Source organism: Humulus lupulus, chromosome 2 (assembly GCF_963169125.1).
Source record: "Humulus lupulus chromosome 2, drHumLupu1.1, whole genome shotgun sequence".
NCBI lineage: Eukaryota > Viridiplantae > Streptophyta > Magnoliopsida > Rosales > Cannabaceae > Humulus > Humulus lupulus.
The window spans coordinates 203,675,423-203,692,067 of record NC_084794.1 but is presented as its reverse complement, the minus strand read 5'-3'; the positions used below and the strand labels follow the sequence as shown (position 1 = coordinate 203,692,067).

At 36.7% G+C, this 16,645-nt stretch overlaps 1 pseudogene; it reads right to left on the bottom strand.

Annotated features, from left to right (window-relative positions):
• Positions 1-1,346: 1,346 nt before the first annotated feature.
• On the bottom strand, positions 1,347-4,949 carry LOC133815091 (protein DETOXIFICATION 45, chloroplastic-like; annotated as a pseudogene).
• Positions 4,950-16,645: the final 11,696 nt, after the last annotated feature.

Sequence of the window (16,645 nt, the reverse complement as noted above, 5' to 3'; positions counted from 1 at the left end):
CTACTTACTGTGGTATTCATAATTATACCTATAATTAGGTGTATCAATATAGTGCAAATGACTGCTCCATTTATAGTGAAATCAAAAGACAAAGTGTTTGCTGAACAATAATATGCATAAATAAGCATGTCTAATCGATATGGAAAAAAAATAATCAAATTATCTATGAAAGGTCTAATACCAAACACTACTACTCTCATGAGACCCTTTAAATTTTAAGTGAGGTGCAAAAACTTAAATTTTAAATTACTGTCACAGAGGAGGAGTGCTTTGATCAATTTGACTTAGAAAAATTACGAGGTGTAAACCAATCTCATGTAAGCAATCTGGGGATTCATCTTTCCAAATGCAATTTTGAAAAAATCATCTTCCTTGAAGGAAAATGTGGCATCAGGCTTTTTGTCTCCTTCCAATGTTCCTTAAATTTGGCCAAAACACACAAAAATGAGCATCTTCTTTTGCCTTACTAAGAAGTTACTTCACAAATAATGATCAAAACAAAACTAATGGCAAATGAGATTAAAAAAAGGTTTACTTTACAAATTAAACTGTATATATATATCATATGAAACAGAAATTATTTATGTATCATAACTAATTAAAACTAACAATATGACCTGGGAATGGCAGAGAAAACCAAAACCAAAACCAAAGATGGCGACAATTGTATGCAAGAGACTGTTAACAATAGAATGCAGCAAAATTCAAAACAGTGTGAAGGTTAGAATCTACATACGAAGATTATATCATGGAAGTAACGAACATATACTTACCACTTTTAAGATATCATGGTAAAAAAGAAAAAAAAAAGTGAAACGAATCAAAGAGTTCAGTACAGTTAACAAATTCTTTAGGGAAAATAAAATAAAATAGAGAAGATAACATCTTGAATACATCTTTTCCCCTACATTGTTTCACTTTCAAAAAAGAGAAATCAAGTTAAAGTGTATCCAATTAATATGAACTTTAGTACAGGTGAATCAACATATTTGCCTTAGTCATAGGCGTATATGTAGAGACCAAATAAACAATAATCCTATTAATTCAAGCAAAAAAAGTAACATAAAAAGTTTAAAATAAAATAAATCTCATATTAGTTCTAATTAATCCATAAAATCTAACATTTGATGTATTCAATTCCACATCTTTAATAATGTAGTAGAGCGCATAAGATTACTTTTATTACTATATCACAATGAAAACATATTAGTTCATAGACACTAAAAAAATATATAAGCATCAATAAATACATATATCCAAAGAGATATTAATGCAACAAATTATTTTGAGATGAAAAATAATATACCATAAAAACTCAATGGGTAGGACATTCAAAAATCTTTAGGTACAAGAAAACTCGATAAATAATTAACACAGAAAAAAAGACCTTACCTTCAGCACATAGTGAGCAATTTCCTTCACTGTCTTATAGTCACCTTTAGACATATAACTTATAGTCAAAGCCTACAAGTAAACAACTCATAAATCAACAGAGACAAATCATGTGCAGACGCTGACTATGCAGAGAGAAATTTCAATAGATTTAAAACTAAAGTATCCCTCTATTATTGACCAGTATGAGCAAAAAAAAAACAATAATAATAAGCAGAACTTTGCCAAAACTAGTGGTCCAAAACAAGGGCAACTTTAGTAGGATCAAAACATTATAGCAAGCAATATAAGTCAAAGAAAGAGATAATACCTGTGCAGATGCATCCAGGGCATCAACCAGAAGCGAAACAACCAACCATACTTGTATGCATATCTGATGAGCAGCCATTGATGTCCCCAAAGTCATGGTTATTAAAACAACAAAAGTTCTTCCAAGAAGAAAACCATCTATAACATCCCAAAATATATGAAAGAATCAAATAAAAATATAACACCTTAGTTATAACAGGCAAAGAAAAGGTCAACATGTCTAAAACAGAGAAACAAGTAATATTTTTGCTAAAGAAAAGTAAACTAAAAAACAGAACATACTATATATCAACTGGCTGGTTATGCTTCAGTCAAATTGTAAGACAAGAAAGCATCTTCATACAAAAGAGAGAAGTTCAATAACATAAGGATTATTTTTATTTTTTAATATTTTAAGAAAAAAATGAAAAACAAAACCAAATTTACCAGATTTTATGTATCCTCCAAATTGTAATGATCCCATCTTTGGAGGCAGTAGTATTCTCTCTTATTTAGAAACCATAACATTAAGAAGGTGTCAACATATCTGAAATATAAACATTCGAGCAAGATCTTATGTCAAGGGATTATCACAGCAAAAACTAAAGAAAATTTGCAATGCTAGTCAAAGAACATGTACTGAGACACAACTGTGGAAATTGCTCCACCAGTTGCACCCATTTGGAAAGAATACATAAGTATGGGAAACAAAATCACAGCTAAAATATTCCCAATACCTGCATACACAGCACAACATGAACTGACATGAAGAGTGGTTCGACTTTGAAGAAATGGAAAAGAACGCAAGGACAACAAATTGAAGACATAATAGTGACATATCTCACTTGCAAGTAATTACAATAACACTTGCCTAGACATAAAACAAGAGTTTTTGTATCCTTAAACCCACGGAAAACTCCTTGAAGAGCCAAAGACACTACAATAGCAGGAGCACCGAGAGCCCTTAGTGAAAGAAAACGCTGAGCAGGAGCCCGCATCGGTGAATCCTATTAAGAAACTAATTTTTAGAACTACAACTATTCTTAAATTGAGATTTATATACTTGAAAAAAGAAAACTAAAAAATGCCTAAAAGGCCTCCAAAAAGAAAGCAAAATTATCCCCGCCGTTACAAGAATGACATTACCCAATTAAACAAAATACAAGTATATTATGGCAACCAAAAGTATATGGAGTACCTAATAATACTAACAAATATGCATTTATGCGTATATCTTCATGCCGAGATAAAAGAAACCAGATTATTAGCCGATATGCCAAGTATGCTGAGTGTTTAGGGCCTTACTGATGATATTCCCATGATATTTAGAAACAAGCCAGATCCCAAAGACAAGGCTAAAGCCTCAAAAGTACAATTCATAACAGCTAGCAGTAAAGCTGTGGACACGGATGGTAATTGTTTTCTTTTTGCTATTACATCAAAAGGTCTACTACCATTGCTACTGTTGTTTAGAAAGTGCGTCTCTGCACAGCAATCAGTTCAAAAAATAGAAGGATAGTCATTTCTATCTCAATCTTTAATTTGGAACAATACTTTTCTATACAATAATAAATTACAAGGGCATTAAATTTACCTGAAGTAGAAGAATTATTTTCACTTCTTGAAATGTCTTCAGCAACAAAAGAAGTGGCAACACTGAGAAGAGGAATATTAAATAGCTTGGAAATGTAGTTAAAGATGTTCACAGAAACACCAGCTGAACCCAACTCCAGAGAGCCTAAGAAAAAAGGAAAATGCAGAACATAAGGAATAGTCAAGATATCACCTAGAGTAGACCTAAGGATATCTATAAATTCACTCTTGAGACTAAAAGCATTCATAAATTTACTACAAAGAATTAAGAACAAAATTCCAAAACCATAAAGGAGAAGAAAAACCGTCAGAAGAAATCAAAATCTCAGGCAATCTAGAGGTAGTGAGAATCTTAAACGAATCAATGAATCATACCTAATCTACCAATGTAAGCAGTCTCCATATGCTGTGCTAAAGGATCAAGTGCTTGCCCCGCAATAGCAGGTATAGAAAGCATCATTATCTCACGCTTGATATCCGGAGAATGTAATACAACGCTAGGAACTTCTGCCAATTCACTATCATAAAGAGACGAGAACCATTGATGAGTCAAGAAAATGTGTATAAAATGCAGAAGACTTGGAAATTTCATAAAAACAAAAACATATAATACATCAAGTAGTAGTCTTGCGAAGCACCATTGCCTCCATCGTCAAGAGAACTCTCATCTTTAAAAACCAATCTTTCATCAATCTCAGATGAACTGGCGCCACTATCTGAACTCCTCTGATTACTGACCACAGGGAAACGATTCTTTCTACTATGGGTCACCAACGGATTGAAACATTGTCTATGCCTTCTGACCAAATAGCAGCCCCCAACAATATCTACATGGCCTAACTTCTACCTACTAGTAAAAGCAACAAATTTACCCGAGTCCCCTATGCGCACTGAAGCAACAAACATAAATCTCAATGCTTTCACCAAATACACAACAATCTCAACGAGATTGAGATTGTTAAACAAAATGAAAAACACCCTTTTCAAAATTAAAACAAAAAATACACCCTTAAATCGACCAAAACAATGGAAACAGAAAATCAAACAACCCCATTAGATTTATTCCCAAATTAAGCTCGATTAGCATAAAAAACCAATGACCCAGATCAATGACACCTAAAACTATATATCCTTACCTGGCTTGCCAAGACCGAAGAGGGGTGAAACAATCCAACGAATGGAACCCTACTGACAGAGAGATAGAGAAAGACGAGAGAGAGATGGAGGAGATATGAGGGATGGAGGTTGAGATTTGAGGGATGGAGGAGATGTGAGCTCAGATTTGAAGCAGGGATGATGAAACCAAAGATAGAGTTCGGACTTTGCTTAGCAGAAGAAGAAAATGGTGAGTCCGAAATTGGTGTGATTTTTTCTGAAAAAAAATGTATAAGTGGCGGGCTCCCAAAATATTACCGCCTTTTTCATTTTCTACATATATAACATTTACCATAATACTTTTTCATTTCTATTATATTCATGTGTTATGGAAATGGGTATTTGGTGTAGTGTTAATATCGTTATTGCCCTATAAGTCAAGTCCGGGCCCAGCCCTACAATATGGGACTAATAAGTCACCTCGGGACCCATTGCCCTATCCTTTGTATAACCAGCCTTGGAGCTTGCCCAACGTACCTGGCATTGAGTTTTCCACGAAGTAAGTCAGAGAGGCTCATCATTTTTTTTCTAGACACGGGCTACGGCGCAGCCTAACAGGCGTCGCGGCGCGACCTTGCATCAAAGAAATCGCCCAGCCTTCTGGGTTCAACCTTGATTTATCAGATCCAAATCCTTCCAAAACTCACCCTAAATCGTACCAAACCCACAATTCAATCCCACAACATCCCTAGAATGTCCAAGGCAACAAAATCTATCTTTCAAATGGATCAACAACTCACCAAACCATAAAATCGAAATCGAAACTCAAGAAAATTAAGGAAACCAAAACTTAGAAATTCAAAGCTTAAATTACCTCTTATTAAGTTGTTTCCCAGCTAAATCCTCAGATTATCAAGCTTCTAATATTCCCTAGAATCATTATGAATCTAACCTTGCTTGAATCTGAGCCCTAAAACTCGAGTTTCCTTAGAAAATGCTAACGAGCTTAAATGAGAGAACGGAAGAGAGAGTGAGAGAGTTTTCTAAGTTTTATAGCTATGAGAGGTTACTTCGAGTTCAAGTAACCTTAAGAAAATCCCAAAGCTCGGGGTACCCAAAAACCTCCTCGAGGGAAAAATGGTCAAAATCCCAAGAATTCCCTCCTGATCTCACTAGCTCCAATTATAACCTCAAATATTCATTCCCATTACCCAATATCTCGGTAATTTACTAAATACCCAAAATACCACTTGACTCAGCCCGAGTCAAGTATTGGTCCATTGTGACTTTCCCACTAGTTTGCTCCCTAGGATTGCCTCGTGCGAAGTAACCCAAATATATCCACATAATAATGTGGTCTCACACATATATCACATATATGACAAATATACCCATAATGGCCTAAATTACGAAAATTTCCCTTCTAACCAGAAATGGGCCCACATGCATATTTAATACACCTAAACATGCATATCAAGTCATATTGTAATATAACTTATATAATCATATAATGATACACTTATATATCACATAAACACATAATTTCCATAATTTTCCATCATGGCCCTAAGCATTATTAGGTAATTTGGGGTGTTACAACTATCCCCTCATTACAGGAATTTGGTCCTCAAAATCATACATGAACAGCTTTGGATACTGATCTTGCATATCTAACTCTAGCTCTTAAGTCGCTTCCTTAACCTTGATGTTCCTCAATAATACCTTAACTAAAGGTATGGTTTTTTTCTTCAGGATCTTGTCCTTCTTGTCTAGTATATGGACTGGTTGTTCCTCATAGGAGAGATCTGCCTGAAGTTCCAGATCCTCATAACTCCATACATGAGTCATGTCTGATACATATTTCCAAACTGCCAAAATATGAAATACATTGTGTACGACCAACAGTGCCGGAGGTAAGGCCAATCTATAGGCCACTTGACCGATCTTCTCCAAGATCTCCAACGGTCCTACAAACCTAAGGCTCAACATTCCCTTTTTCCTGAATCCCTTCACCCATTACCAATGTGAAACTCTAAGGAAGACATAGTATCCCAATTGGAACTCCATGTTCCTACGTTTCGGATTAGCATAACTTTCATGTCTACTCTAAGAAGCGAGCATCCGAGCTCTAATCTTTTCAATGGCCTCAGTGGTCCATTGAGCTTCAGGTCCCAATTATTTCCTCTAGCCCATCTCATCCTAGTGAATGGGCAATCTACACTTCCTACCATACAACATCTCATAAGGTGCCACTCCAATAGTTAACTGGTAGTTGTCATTATAAGAAACCTCCATTAGAGGCAAATATTCACTCCAGGACCCTTCAAAGTCTAATACACATGCTCTCAGCATGTCCTACAATATCTGGATAATCATTTGAGGATGAAAAGCTATACTGAACTTCAGTTGTGTACTCATCACCTTCTATAAACTTCCCCAAAACATGGAAGTAAATATAGAGCTCGAAGTCCTTTGAAGGCGTACTATCTCTCTCACATAGAGGCCTGCATACTGGTCAACTGTATTATTCATCTAAAAAGTGAACTGACTTCGTATACTGGTCCATAATGACCCAGACCGAATCATGCTGGCCCATTATCATGGGCAACCCCACCACAAAATCCATCGTGATGTCTCCCTACTTCCATTGTGGAATACTCAAAGGTTGTATTAGCCTTACTAGTTTCTGATACTATGCCTTGACCTGCTGACAGGTCAGGCACTTTGCCACCTACTCAATTATGTCCCTCTTCATCCCAGACCACCAATATCAAGCTTTCAGATCCTGGTATATCTTTATGGTGCCTGGATGTTGAGAATAAGGGGTTGTATGAGATTCATCCAGAATCTCCCATCTGAGCCCAGTGTCCATCGGACACCAATCCGATCCTTATACCTCAACAAACTCATACCTGACACTCTATATTCCTTAGCTATTCTAGCTAGGATGTCCCCTCAACTCTTTCCCAACTGTGGGTCACTCGACTTTTTTTCTTTTGATCTTCTCTAAAAGAGTTGACTGTAACGTAATGTTGGCCAACTCGCCCACTAGTAACTCTATTCCAGCTCTGGACATATCCTTCAACTGACGTGATACATAGGTAATCATATTTCCTATCTGCATAAGGACACAACCTAAACCTTGTCTCAAGGCGTCACAATAAACCATAAACTGGTTCTGATCTGTAGGAAGACTCAGACCTTGAGCTGCAATCAATCATCGTTTCACTTCCTGAAAGCTGTTCTCACACTTATATGACCATGCAAACTTCTGATTTTGCGTGTTAGTTCTGTCAATGAGGTAGCAATCCTTGAGAATCCTTCCACAAAACACATGTAATACCCTACCAATCCAAGGAAGCTCCTAATCTCTGAGGTGTTCCTTGGCTTTGGCCAAACTCTGACTTAGAGTATGCCAAAATATCGTTGATAAACACGATCACAAACTAATCTAGATAATCTTTGAACACCCCGTTCATCTATCCATAAGTGCTTCCGGGGCATTAGTTAATCTAGAAGACATGACTAAGAACTCATAATACCATATCTGGTACAAAAGCAGTCTTCTGCGTATCCTCCTCCCTGATCCTCAGTTGGTAATAACCAGATCGAAGATCTATCTTAGAGAATACCATCTTAAATTGTAACTGAACCTTTAGTTCCTACAGCTCTGCTGGAGGCATTCAATACGGTGCCCTAGACATTGGTTCTATCCCTGATGCCAAGTTAATCACAACTCTATCTCCCTATGCAGAGGTAACCCTGGTAGATCCTCTGGAAACATATCAAGAAACTCCTAGACTAATCTAGTATGTCCTGGTCCCACTGGAACGACTTGAGTGGTATGCACTACACTAGCTAAGAGTCCTATGCATCCCTCTTGCAATAGGTCTCTAGCTCTAAGTACAAATATCATAGGTATACGGGGTCCATGCACAGTGCCAACAAATACAAAGGTTTTCTCACCCTCAAGCTCAAGGGTTACCATCTTTTTTTTAAATCTATCATTTCCCCATACATGGCTAACCAATCAATATCCAAGATCATATCAAAGTCAGTCATAACTAACTCTATCAAATCAACTGATGAATCTTTTCCCACAATAACGTAACCCATCTTTTAAAAGTTATCAGTAGGGTTCCAAATTCTCATCCCAACATAACAACATAATCCACATGGTAATTCGATGCTTCTACTAGATGCAAAAAAAACAAAGAGAAACATGGCACTAGAACCAATCAGCCATAATATAAGAATCAGAGCTAGGAAGCTGACCTGTCACTACTAAAGGACCAACGTCAGCCTCTGACTGCGTCAGAGCGAACACTTTTGGCTCATCCTTTTTCAGTCCTGGGCAATCCCTCCTGAGGTTCCCAACCATCCCACATAAGAAACATGACTTTCCTTGGCATTCTCCTAGATGTCTCCTCCTGAGCGCATTATGGTTAAAGTTTCCTATCTGAGTATTTTGAAACCCCTTTTCTAGTCGAGGGGTACTGAATATGTTGATAACTTTTCTTTTCTGATCACTGGGACCTCCACCCCTGCCTGATCCAATAAACGAAGGTATCACTGCCTAAGCTCCACGCTCTCCGGCACTCTCCCTCCATTCCCTGTGCCATGTTTGTCTCATGCCATGTTTCTCATTTCCTGTGCCCTCCATAACAAGAGCCTTCCATACCACCTGAGCATAGGTAGAGATTGTTTGGGTTTTATGCCCTAATTAAAATCCAATTTCTTTGTAATCTCATTTTATTATCAATAAAAGAATAGAAATCATTTTTTGACTTGGTCAATCACTTTGCTCACATGTTTTATTTTCATAATTATTTGTTTAATAGAAACTTCTATTAAATCCCGAGCATATAGCTAATCATATTTATTGTGACGTAATCACAGTGGAATATAAATATGATTATATGTTCAAAATAAGTTAGTCCTAAGATTAGTCATTGCATAGGATTTACACTGACTTTCCAATCTACGATATGATCTACTTACACATCACAGTGTTATGTTCTTTCTAGAACATTAGCAAAATAGATAAGATTGGATGCATTTGTTACATCGAACTGGACTGATATTGACAGTAGATAAGATAAGTAAACGTACCGTTATTATCTATTCTAGTCATATCATATAATTGACCATAGGTCAATTCAATCTCGATTCTGATTGGTTAATATTCTAACTGATTGTATTATTTGAGTTGACTTGTTCATTACCAGCTTACCCTACAAACTAACCCATACTTACATCTTGGGAACTCAGTAGTATAATTGAGTGGGAGTGTTAATCATAGATATGAACATCTACATCTATAGCTTCTGATAAAGAAGTGAAACGATGGTTTCCTTTTAGTTTGGTTCAAGGTGCTAAATGATAGAGATCTCATTTCATTAATTAATATTAGTTTACTTAAATAACATTTACAAGGAACTAAGTGTTTTAAGGATAAAATACAATGAGGGGTAAAACAATATTTTAGTCCCATTTCATTGTAGACTATCTATAGAGGAATGAGTGACAATTATGGTTGTAAAAATGGATAATTAATAACGTATCTATATTGGTTATAAAGTGTTCTATGAATTCAAGAGTTCAATTCTGAGTCTTTAGTGGAGTCACGAGGAATTAATAAGTTAGTAAATTTATGATAACTTATTGGAGCTTGATTTCAGAGGCCCATGGTCCCCACTATACCTTGGATAAAATAACCTAGATTGTCTCAATTAATTGATTTAATTATCAAAGTGGACCAGGTCAATTTTGGATAGTTTTGCAGAGTTATACAATTTAGTGAAGAAAATAGATTTTAGGGTAGATTTATTAATTAAGACAAATATGTGTCCATATTAATAAATAAGTTTAAATCAAGGTTCAAATTATAAATAATTAATTTGATAAATAAATAATTAATTAATCAATCGATAGAAAATAATACAGGCCATGATTTTAAGTCCAACGATCTTATAATTAAATGGGAATTTCACGGGCCTAAAGCCCATGGAAATTTCGACCTAGGGCTGATAAATGGCTATTATTTTATTGATTTTTTTAATTAAAATAAATGACCTGATTGAGTCTATAAAAGGAATGCTAAGTGAGAGTTGAAATCAGTTGTGTTTTAGAAGATCAGAAAATCTAGTCTTGATGCTCTAGGTTTTAGATTCTCTCTACAGCATAAGTCCTTTTCTAAGCCTCAATGTTTCTCTCCTATTCTTCTTCTCTTTGTATCTATCTCATGTGTTGAGAATTTTCCACTCTATTCTAGGTGATTCTAAGGATACTTTGGAAGGCTGTGAAGAAAATTGAAGAATGGTTCAGTTTCTTGGTGATACCCTGCGATAGAAAGGATACAAAGGTTAGAGAAACTGAAGGAATGACTCAATCATTCCACTGCACAATAATGTAAGTGTTCTTATCATTATCTCTGTATGAATTCAATTTTAGAAACATGTTCTAGGTTGTCTCATATTATTAATATAAGATTTACATGAAAATAAACAAGATCTTGTATATATTTTCCCAACAGAGATCTCATGTACCAGGGTGATTTTAATGCCCTGAGCTATCCCGGAAGTCAATCCCTAGATAAATCGCTCCTTCCGAGCCACATCCATGGGTGCCATATCAAAAGCAAACTTGGCCAACCCATCAAATTTGTTAACATACTATATTACTATTGTGTTTCCCTGAACCAGGTTTCGAAATTCATTTGTGTTTGCAATCTTAACTGCGTCACAATAATTTCTCTCATTAAAAAACTGCCTAAATTCTTCTCAATTTATCACATCTGTATTTCGTGTTTGGGATACCATTTCCCACCAAGTCCAGGCATCCTCCCATAACATATACGTAGCACAGATCACCCTATCATGGCCTACCACCCCCCATAAAATCGAGGATGGAGCTAACCATGCCCATACATTGCTCAGCTCTGAATGGATCTAGACCTCCCTCAAAAACTGGAGGGTAATATTCCTGAAATCTCTCATATAGTAATTCCCACCTGTTCTTAACCCTAGGTTGAGGCAAAACTAGTGCCACTCCTAGCATAACAAAGGAAGAGGTGTTACTTAACAGAACCTGCTGTTTTAAACACATGATCTCTTCCTTTTGCCTTTACAATCTTGCTTGCAAATCTGTAAACACCTGCTGGCAATTCTGAGGTGCAGGCGGAGGGCTCTAGCCCTAGCTATAATTTCTAGTTTCACCATAAACTCCACCGAGTCCCATTAATTGCCTTGGGTACATAACCTCCAAGTTTGTTTGTAGCCAATGACTTGACCCATTAAGCAAATGAGCACATACAAAATCCTTTCCATGGGAAAACCAACACAACACCGCATTCACGTACCACTGTAGTGCTAAAATACATGCCCATAAAATTCATGCATCAATCAATAAGTCATGCTCTTACCAACAAAATATCATGCTCTCAACTCTAGCATGCAAGTAAATCATTCATATATCAACTGAGCAGGCAAGCACATAATCATATCAATAGTCAAGGGCCAGGCCCTATCAGAATGTCCCATGCTTCCTAATAAGCATGCAGGTAAAACATTTATATCCTATTTAAGCAGTTAAACACATAACCACATATATAGTTACCAAACCCTAAGTGGAGCTTGTCTTTAGTGACGAGTGTACATGCCTAGCTTGTCTTCAGGAACCCTTAACCTTTGCACGCTCTGACACCAAGTTATAATGCCCTCCTAATCAAGAACTGTTACCAAGTGTATTTTAAATAGTGCTAGACTCGCTAAACGAGTCATTTTTCCATACATGTGTAACTAAATGTGATTAATGGTTTAAGGTTACAAATTTTGGTCGAAATGTATAATTGTTTCTCTAAAATGTTTACTTCCATACATGGGATCCCAAACTAACATTTAAAAAGGTTAATTACAATTGAAAAGTTACAAATAGCCGACCTAAGCGGCATAATAGGGTTTGACCCTAGTTCCTCAGAATTACCCCGGTCGTGGTGGTCGAGCAGCCATATATGTACACATTGTCATGGAAGCTCTCCAACTCAAGGATGGTCCAGCTTCCTTTTCCCCTTACCTGCACCATATAGTACCCGTGAGCCAAGGCTCAATAAGAAAACTTAAACATGCCCATAAGCAGTTAAAAACATGTTACCAAATCATAACAAGCATGCATACCATTCATGTGTCTAAATGCATACTAGACTCGCTAAACGAGTCATTTGTCCATAACCTTGTAACTAAATGTGATTAATGGTTTAAGGTTACAAATTTTGGTCGAAATGTATAACCATTTCTCTAAAATGTTTACTTCCATACATGGGATCCCAAACTAACATTTAAAAAGGTTTATTACAATTGAAAAGTTACAAATAGCTTACCTAAGCGGCAAAATAGGGTTTGAACCTAGTTCCTATGAATTACTCCGATCGTGGTGGTCGAACAGTCGCATATGTACACATTGCCACGGAAGCTCTCCAACTCAAGGATGGTCCATATTCCTTTACCCCTTACCTGCACCATATAGTACCTGTGAGCCAAGGCTCTATAAGAAAACTTAAACATGCTCATAAGCAGTTAAAAACATGTTACCAAATCATAATAAGCACGCATACCATTCATATAAATGACTACATAGACATATGGGGAAAATTGCCCTAGATAAATGATCAATGAATCATACCGGGATCTGTTGCCCAAAATACATGATTAATGAATCATAGTGAGGCTTGTTGCCCAAAATACATGATTAATGAATCATACAGGGGCCCGCTTCCCAAAATACATGAATAAGAAATCATAATGGGGCTCGGGGCCCTAGGATATGGGACTAATGAGTCACCTCGGGGCCCTTTTCCCTATCATCTATATAACCAACCTTGGAGCTGGCCCAGATTACATGGCGCTTTAGTTTTCTATGACCAATAGGTTAGTCAAGCATATGTCACACTTCTGATTAGGCATAACCATATCGATCAGCGCTCAGCGCGCTATTGCCGCCCTTCACTTATTAGCCAACGCTTTTTGACCAACGCTTAGGGCTATTGTCGTCCTTGACTCCTAAGTCAATGCTTTTCGACCAGCGCTTAGTGCTATTGCCTTCCTTGACTCATAAGTCAAGCCTTTCTCAATTAAATAATGCAAACATGCATGTATCATATATCAAATAATCAGATACAGAGCATTCAGTATGCTTAACCAACAGTCATAAGCATAATCATAATCATGCACATTCTCAGAGGTTAGTGCTCTGATCAAATCTATATTCAACATTCAGGCCAAGCCCTAATCACGTACATCACGTATTGGGTGCAGTTTTCTTACCTTTGTTCCAAGCACATGTTACGAATGAATGACCCTCGAGCACGATCCTAGTTCCGAGCCTCTAGCGATAACCTAGTCACAACGAAGTATAGAATCCCATCAATACTGTGCGACTAAAGGCTTCCGAACTGAGTCCTAGCCTCCAGCACGTCGAATTCTACTAAATCAGGTAGTAGCATCGATCTCGAGCCCTTAGGTTTCAGTTCCCGCACTCAAAACCTTCCCAAGGCCGAAAAATCCCTTAAGCGTCGCGACCCCACACATTTGAGAAGCGGCCCACCCTAAGTCTGAGAGGCTCATAATTTTTTTCTTGACATGGGCCGCGGCGCTGCCTAACAGGCTTCATGGAACGACCCTGCATCAGAGAAACTTGCCAGCCTTCTGGGTTCATGAGGGTCGTGCCGCCCCAAGAACAGGGTCGCGGTACGACCCCGCGAACCTAGATTTCTCAGATCCAAATCCTTCCAAAACTCACCCCAAACCGTACAAAACCCACAATTCAATCTCACAACATCCCTAGAATGCCTCAGCAACAAAACCTGCCATTCAAATGGATCAACAACTCTCCAAACCATAAAATCCAAATCAAAACTCAAGAAACTTAAGGAAACTGACACTCTGAAATTCGAAGCTTACATTACCTTTGATTGAGTTGTTTCCCAGCTAAATCCTCCAGCTATCAAGCTTCTAATCTTGCCTAGAGTTGTTATGACACTAACCTTGCTTGAATCCGAGCCCTAAAAATCCAGCTTCCTTCGAAAATGCTAACGAGCTTAAATGAGAGAACGGGAGATAGAGCGAGAGAGTTTTCTAAGTTTTTATAGTTATGAGAGGTTACTTTGAGTTGAAGTAACCTTAAGCAAATCCCAATGCTTGGGGTACCAAAAACATCCCCGAGGGAAAAATGGTCAAAATCCCCAGAATTCCCTCCTAATCTCACTAACTCCAAATATAACCTCAAATACTCATTCACATTACCAAATATCCTGGTAATGTGCTAAATACCCAAAATACCTCTTGACTCACCTCAAGTCAAATATTGTTCCCGTTGTGAGGGATCGCTTCGTGCCGAATAACCCAAATATATCCACATAATAATGTGATCTCACACATATATCACATATATGCCAAATATACCCATAACGAACCAAATTACAAAAATTTATGTAGAGTCCAAGAACTTTACTTAGCTAAATTAGATAATAGTATAATAGTAATAATAGTATTATCTTTATGACTGTGGATTTTTGGTTCAGACCGGGATTTATTTGGCACTCCTAGTAGTACTTGTAAATTTTCTAAGTTTAACCTATAGTTTAGGAATATTAATTTTAACCTAAGGTTTGATTAATATGACTGATATTGAGGGTAATATTTATTATATTATAAGGTTTAGATAAGACCCAATAAGATAATAGCACATGTCATGTGTATGTTTAATAATGATTAAGTATTTTGAGGAATAAAATTATTAAGGTTAAAATTTGAATACCCTAAGGTCAGTCAGCAGCTTTGAAAACGTTAGAGGGCTTAGTCAAGGCTGTTTACTCAATTCAAATTAAGCTAAAAATGTGTAATTTCGTGTTTAAATATTCAGCGTATGCCGATATATTGCAGCTATAGGGGGCGATATATCGCAGTACGAAGATACGAAAAACACGAAACGTTGCACGATTGCCTCGGGCATACTGGCCCAGGTGATATATCGCCTCCTCCAGTGTGTTTTGGAAAGTTTTCAAAAACGTTCTCATTTAAATCCTTAACCTCTTGATAAGTCCAGCATCTTTCTGAACGAGTCTTCAGCCTCTACTGAACGATAATTCAAATTATTTTCACTTAAAAAGCCATTACTTTTATTCAAGTTAAATGAAGATCTTTTCATTCCTAAACTCTATAAATAGGACCTAGTACCAGCCATTTATTCATCTATTTCTCTAAGTTCAGAGGCTGCAAGTTGCTAGGTTAGTGTGAGAGTGTAAACACTTAGGCTGGGAATTATTAGCTTGATCACTATAAGCTTACCAAACACTTGGGAAGTAAGGTTCTATACACATTTCGGTTCAAGGTTTAGATTGATCATAGAAGTACTCAAGGTATCCCAAAACTCTAGTCCATTTCTATATTATTTTCTTTAAAGTTCTCATAGTCTTCTACTCAGTATTCTAACCTTATTCTTATTCTTGGTTAGGAAATCTAAGTTCTTGAGCACAAGGTTTTTGGTAAGTATATTTTGATAGTATAGTTCCTTCATCACTTTCATCCCTTTTCTTCAATATACTCACCTTATTATAAATGGTTTTTAGCAGTGTTCCAAGGTCCCAAATCAGTTCTCATATCCCGGTTATTTTGGTAAGGAAAATAGGATAGGATTTATGTGTTATATGATTTTATATGTTATCTTATGATTTTATGTTATGTAATATTCTATGCTAAGTATGCTTGTAGACTTGGGCATATGACCTATACAACTAACAAGCCCCAAATAGATTATGGGCATATGACTTGCTTAGCTAGCAAGACCCCACTAATCTAATGGGCATATGACTTGTTTAGTTTATGGGACCCCAAGTTATAATGGCCATTATAGTATGTATGTGACATAAGTGTTATAGTATGTTTTATGTTACCTTATGAATTTTATGTATATGGTTATATGTTAGATTTTCCTTGCTGGGCATTAGGCTCACTTCTTTTTGTTTATATGTGCAGGAAAATAGCTTAGTGGCGGGAAAGGTTCTTGGAAGCTTGGGGAATGTGTATTGAGGCGGAATGGATTCAAAGAGCCGAGAGTTTCGATTCGAGGATGAAGTCTTTACTTATGTTTTTATGTGTATTTTTCCGCACTTATTTATGTAATCTCTTTTAATTACAATTATGTTATGTTTTGATTTTAAAACAATGGGATCCCATATCCTAACTTAAATTTTATGTAAGTTTAACCTTTATTTTTACAAGTT